This window comes from Pseudophryne corroboree, chromosome 2 (assembly GCF_028390025.1).
Source record: "Pseudophryne corroboree isolate aPseCor3 chromosome 2, aPseCor3.hap2, whole genome shotgun sequence".
NCBI lineage: Eukaryota > Metazoa > Chordata > Amphibia > Anura > Myobatrachidae > Pseudophryne > Pseudophryne corroboree.
The window spans coordinates 1,047,205,710-1,047,213,815 of NC_086445.1; positions in this window are offsets into that span (position 1 = coordinate 1,047,205,710).

Below are 8,106 nucleotides of genomic sequence, written 5' to 3' on the forward strand. Positions count from 1 at the left end.
GTGAGGAGAGAGGGCCCTGCTCACAGGCTTACACTCTATAGAGCATATTCAATTAGTATGAATCAGTTTAGTAGCAGACAGTACAAGTAACAATCACCCGCTGGGTGAAGTGAGCGCCCCCCCCCCCCCCCCCGTCTCCCCCCGCACGCTCAGCACACATCTCTCCTGCATCGGCCCGTGTATATGGGCCTTTACACTCTATAGAGCGGATGCTGTGAACAAGGCTGGAGACAGATTTACACGCGGCAGAGATTTATAGAGACATCAGCGCTCTCACTGGCCTGCCGGGACACCCGGCCTCTCCGGTGCTGACATTTATGTGGCTATAAGACACATTATCCCACTGTCAGGAATGTAAGACACTGGCACCGTCCATGACACCTCTCACCACTAGTAACACTATTACACGAGGCACCATGACACCTCTCACCACTAGTAACACTATTACACGTGGCACCATGACACCTCTCACCACTAGTAACACTATTACACGTGGCACCATGACACCTCTCACCACTAGTAACACTATTACACGAGGCACCATGACACCTCTCACCACTAGTAACACTATTACACGTGGCACCATGACACCTCTCACCACTAGTAACACTATTACACGTGGCACCATGACACCTCTCACTATTAGTAACACTATTACACGTGGCACAATGACACCTCTCACCACTAGTAACACTATTACACGTGGCACAATGACACCTCTCACCACTAGTAACACTATTACACGAGGCACCATGACACCTCTCACCACTAGTAACACTATTACACGTGGCACCATGACACCTCTCACCACTAGTAACACTATTACACGTGGCACCATGACACCTCTCACCACTAGTAACACTATAACACGAGGCACCTCTCACCACTAGTAACACTATTACACGTGGCACCATGACACCTCTCACCACTAGTAACACTATTACACGTGGCACCATGACACCTCTCACCACTAGTAACACTATTACACGTGGCACCATGACACCTCTCACCACTAGTAACACTATTACACGTGGCACCATGACACCTCTCACCACTAGTAACACTATTACACGAGGCACCATGGCACCTCTCACCACTAGTAACACTATTACACGTGGCACCATGACACCTCTCACCACTAGTAACACTATTACACGTGGCACCATGACACCTCTCACTATTAGTAACACTATTACACGTGGCACAATGACACCTCTCACCACTAGTAACACTATTACACGTGGCACAATGACACCTCTCACCACTAGTAACACTATTACACGAGGCACCATGACACCTCTCACCACTAGTAACACTATTACACGTGGCACCATGACACCTCTCACCACTAGTAACACTATTACACGTGGCACCATGACACCTCTCACCACTAGTAACACTATAACACGAGGCACCTCTCACCACTAGTAACACTATTACACGTGGCACCATGACACCTCTCACCACTAGTAACACTATTACACGTGGCACCATGACACCTCTCACCACTAGTAACACTATTACACGTGGCACAATGACACCTCTCACCACTAGTAACACTATTACACGAGGCACCATGACACCTCTCACCACTGGTAACACTATTACACGTGGCACCATGACACCTCTCACCACTAGTAACACTATTACACGAGGCACCATGACACCTCTCACCACTAGTAACACTATTACACGTGGCACCATGACACCTCTCACTATTAGTAACACTATTACACGTGGCACAATGACACCTCTCACCACTAGTAACACTATTACACGTGGCACAATGACACCTCTCACCACTAGTAACACTATTACACGAGGCACCATGACACCTCTCACCACTAGTAACACTATTACACGTGGCACCATGACACCTCTCACCACTAGTAACACTATTACACGTGGCACCATGACACCTCTCACCACTAGTAACACTATTACACGTGGCACCATGACACCTCTCACCACTAGTAACACTATTACACGTGGCACCATGACACCTCTCACTATTAGTAACACTATTACACGTGGCACAATGACACCTCTCACCACTAGTAACACTATTACACGAGGCACCATGACACCTCTCACCACTGGTAACACTATTACACGTGGCACCATGACACCTCTCACCACTAGTAACACTATTACACGAGGCACCATGACACCTCTCACCACTAGTAACACTATTACACGTGGCACCATGACACCTCTCACCACTAGTAACACTATTACACGTGGCACCATGACACCTCTCACCACTAGTGGCATCACCAGAGACGCCGACACTATTACACGAGGCACCATGACACCTGTCACCACTAGGAACACTATTACACGTGGCACCATGACACCTCTCACCACTAGTGGCATCACCAGAGACGCCGACACTATTACACGAGGCACCATGACACCTCTCACCACTAGTAACACTATTACACGAGGCACCATGACACCTCTCACCACTAGTAACACTATTACACGTGGCACCATGACACCTCTCACTATTAGTAACACTATTACACGTGGCACCATGACACCTCTCACCACTAGTAACACTATTACACGTGGCACCATGACACCTCTCACCACTAGTAACACTATTACACGAGGCACCATGACACCTCTCACCACTAGTAACACTATTACACGTGGCACCATGACACCTCTCACCACTAGTAACACTATTACACGAGGCACCATGACACCTCTCACCACTAGTAACACTATTACACGTGGCACCATGACACCTCTCACCACTAGTAACACTATTACACGTGGCACCATGACACCTCTCACCACTAGTAACACTATTACACGTGGCACCATGACACCTCTCACCACTAGTAACACTATTACACGTGGCACCATGACACCTCTCACCACTAGTAACACTATTACACGTGGCACCATGACACCTCTCACCACTAGTGGCATCACCAGAGACGCCGACACTATTACACGAGGCACCATGACACCTGTCACCACTAGTAACACTATTACACGTGGCACCATGACACCTCTCACCACTAGTGGCACCAGCAGAGATGCTGACACTATTACACGAGGCACCATGACACCTCTCACCACTAGTAACACTATTACACGTGGCACCATGACACCTCTCACCACTAGTAACACTATTACACGTGGCACCATGACACCTCTCACCACTAGTGGCATCACCAGAGACGCCGACACTATTACACGAGGCACCATGACACCTCTCACCACTAGTAACACTATTACACGTGGCACCATGACACCTCTCACCACTAGTAACACTATTACACGAGGCACCATGACACCTCTCACCACTAGTAACACTATTACACGTGGCACCATGACACTTCTCACCACTAGTAACACTATTACACGTGGCACCATGACACTTCTCACCACTAGTGGCATCAGCAGAGACGCCGATACTATTACACGAGGCACCATGACACCTCTCACCACTAGTAACACTATTACACGTGGCACCATGACACCTCTCACCACTAGTAACACTATTACACGTGGCACCATGACACCTCTCACCACTAGTGGCATCAGCAGAGACGCCGACACTATTACACGAGGCACCATGACACCTCTCACCACTAGTAACACTATTACACGTGGCACCATGACACCTCTCACCACTAGTAACACTATTACACGTGGCACCATGACACTTCTCACCACTAGTGGCATCAGCAGAGACGCCGACACTATTACACGAGGCACCATGACACCTCTCACCACTAGTAACACTATTACACGTGGCACCATGACACCTCTCACCACTAGTGACACCAGCAGAGATGCTGACACTATTACATGTGGCACCATGACACCTCTCACCACTAGTGGCACCAGCAGAGATGCTGACACTATTACACGAGGCACCATGACACCTCTCACCACTAGTAACACTATTACACGTGGCACCATGACACTTCTCACCACTAGTGGCATCAGCAGAGACGCCGACACTATTACACGAGGCACCATGACACCTCTCACCACTAGTAACACTATTACACGTGGCACCATGACACCTCTCACCACTAGTGGCACCAGCAGGGATGCTGACACTATTACATGTGGCACCATGACACCTCTCACCACTAGTGGCACCAGCAGAGATGCTGACACTATTACATGTGGCACCATGACACCTCTCACCACTAGTGGCACCAGCAGAGATGCTGACACTATTACACGAGGCACCATGACACCTCTCACCACTAGTAACACTATTACACGTGGCACCATGACACTTCTCACCACTAGTAACACTATTACATGTGGCACAATGACACCTCTCACCACTAGTAACACTATTACACGTGGCACCATGACACCTCTCACCACTAGTAACACTATTACACGTGGCACCATGACACCTCTCACCACTAGTAACACTATTACACGTGGCACCATGACACCTCTCACCACTAGTGGCACTGGCAGAGACACTCAAAGTATTTGTACCGGATTTAAATGCAATGAAATGTCATGAGATCAGTTGGCAAGGGTTTTGTCGCTTGCGTTCAAGATTCGTCATTCGCATTCAGGATTATTTTCATTCTTTACCACCGTACTCAGCTGTTACCTATTGTTCCATCTTTCTCACATCTATTTATCATGCAGTTTTGGGGGTGAAGTTCCTGGATTAGGATGAGACCGTCCAGATAGCAGAAGAGATTCTCCCTGAACAGCGATAACCTGCCTGCGAGATGGCATCATAACGATGCACACTGCGGGTCTGATTCAGAGGTGTACGTAAATCTCATATACTGTAGCAGCATCTAATGGCGGCCCATGCGACATCCCTTCCCTTGTGCACATCCATTCGCTGGACTGTGCAGGGTGTGAGACGCCCATTGTCAGCGTCCGTGCACACAGTAATATCGCCAGGTGCGTTCTTATACGCCTCCATCGGTTGCACCATAGAAACTTACACCAGCCCTATGGCGTGTGCAGTGTCTCTGTCTGACCACCGCCTCATATGCTTGTGTATGCAGCCATTGTCACTGACACTCCCATACCACGCTCAACTAGCAGCCCATGATTACACTACTAGCCACCTCCCAGTCACCGCTCAGCACACTCACATACCACGCCCACTGAGCAGCCCACTACTAACCGCCTCCCAGTCACCGCTCAGGACACTCCCATACCACGCCCACTGAGCAGCCCACTACTAACCGCCTCCCGGTCACCGCTCAGGACACTCCCATTCCACGCCCACTGAGCAGCCCACTACTAACCGCCTCCCAGTCACCGCTCGGGACACTCCCATACCACGCCCACTGAGCAGCCCACTACTATCCGCCTCCCAGTCACCGCTCAGGACACTCCCATACCACGCCCACTGAGCAGCCCAATACTAACCGCCTTCCAGTCACCGCTCAGGACACTCCCATACCACGCCCACTGAGCAGCCCACTACTAACCGCCTCCCGGTCACCGCTCAGGACACTCCCATTCCACGCCCACTGAGCAGCCCAATACTAACCGCCTCCCAGTCACCGCTCAGCACACTCACATACCACGCCCACTGAGCAGCCCACTACTAACCGCCTCCCAGTCACCGCTCTGGACACTCCCATACCACGCCCACTGAGCAGCCCACTACTAACCGCCTCCCAGTCACCGCTCAGGACACTCCCATACCACGCCCACTGAGCAGCCCACTACTAACCGCCTTCCAGTCACCGCTCAGGACACTTCTATACCACGCCCACTGAGCAGCCCACTACTAACCGCCTCCCAGTCACCACTCAGGACACTCCCATACCACGCCCACTGAGCAGCCCACTACTAACCGCCTCCCAGTCACTGCTCAGGACACTCCCATACCACGCCCACTGAGCAGCCCACTACTAACCGCCTCCCAGTCACCGCTCAGGACACTCCCATACCACGCCCACTGTGCAGCCCACTACTAACCGCCTTCCAGTCACCGCTCAGGACACTTCTATACCACGCCCACTGAGCAGCCCACTACTAACCACCTCCCAGTCACCACTCAGGACACTCCCATACCACGCCCACTGAGCAGCCCACTACTAACCGCCTCCCAGTCACCGCTCTGGACACTCCCATACCACGCCCACTGAGCAGCCCACTACTAACCGCCTTCCAGTCACCGCTCAGGACACTTCTATACCACGCCCACTGAGCAGCCCACTACTAACCGCCTCCCAGTCACCACTCAGGACACTCCCATACCACGCCCACCGAGCAGCCCACTACTAACCACCTTCCAGTCACCGCTCAGGACACTTCTATACCACGCCCATTGAGCAGCCCACTACTAACCACCTCCCAGTCACTGCTCAGGACACTCCCATACCATGCCCACTGACCAGCCCAATACTGACCGCCTCCCAGTCACCGCTCAGGACACTTCTATACCACGCCACTGAGCAGCCCACTACTAACCGCCTCCCAGTCACCGCTCAGGACACACACATACCACGTCCACTGAGAAGCCCACTACTAACCGCCTCCCAGTCACCGCTCAGGACACTCCCATACCACACCCACTGAGCAGCCTACTAGTAACCGCCTCCCAGTCACCACTCAGGACACTCCCATACAACGCCCACTGAGCAGCCCACTACTAACCACCTTCCAGTCACCGCTCAGGACACTTCTATACCACGCCCACTGAGCAGCCCACTACTAACCACCTCCCAGTCACTGCTCAGGACACTCCATACCAAGCTCACTGAGCAGCCCACTACTAACCACTTCCCAGTCACTGCTCAGGACACTCCCATACCACGCCCACTGAGCAGCCCACTACTAACCACCTCCCAGTTACCGCTCAGGACACTCCCATACCAAGCTCACTGAGCAGCCCACTAGTAACCGCTTCCCAGTCACTGCTCAGGACACTCCCATACCATGCCCACTGAGCAGCCCACTACTAACCGCCTCCCAGTCACTGCTCAGGACACTCCCATACCACGCCCACTGAGCAGCCCACTACTAACCGCCTCCCAGTCACCGCTCAGGACACTCCGATTCCACACGCACCAAGCAGCCCATGATTACACTACTAGCCGCCTCACAGTCACCGCTCAGGACACTCCTATGCCACGCCCACTGAGCAGCCCACTACTAACCGCCTCCCAGTCACCGCTCAGGACACTCCCATTCCACGCCCACTGAGCAGCCCACTAGTAACCGCCTCCCAGTTACCACTCAGGACACTCCCATACCACGCCCATTGAGCAGCCCACTACTAACCGCCTCCCAGTCACTGCTCAGGACACTCCCATACCACACTCACCAAGCAGCCCGTGATTACACTACAAGCCGCCTACCAGTCACCGCTCAGGACACTCCCATACCACGCCCACTGAGCAGCCCACTAGTAACCGCCTCCCAGTCACTGCTCAGGACACTCCCATACCATGCCCACTGAGCAGCCCACTACTAACCGCCTCCAAGTCACTGCTCAGGACACTCCCATACCACACTCACCAAGCAGCCCATGATTACACTACAAGCCGCCTACCAGTCACCGCTCAGGACACTCCCATACCACGCCCACTGAGCAGCCCACTAGTAACCGCCTCCCAGTCACTGCTCAGGACACTCCCATACCATGCCCACTGAGCAGCCCACTACTAACCGCCTCCCAGTCACTGCTCAGGACACTCCCATTCCACGCCCACTGAGCAGCCCAAGATTACACTACTAGCCGCCTCCCAGTCACTGCTCAGGACACTCCCATAACATGCCCACTGAGTGGCCTATGATTGCACTACTACTATATATACACACACAAACACATATACTGAGCCCCCATATATATATATATATATATATATCCGCAGGAACTCCTGCCTGACGGGTCAGCCCCCACCTACACCTACTTCGGAGACCAGTTTTATTTGGAAGCTATAATGCTGGTTGCCAAATACATGTGTTTTATATCATGGGCGCTTATCCCAGGGGTCGCAAGAACCGAGTACATTATAAGGAGGCTCACCCCAGTTTGTATTATTATATATAATTACTATTCATGCACAATGTGACTGATTTCATTCTGCTTTTCCCCACTCAGTGTATTAGACCAATAACACACATAATATA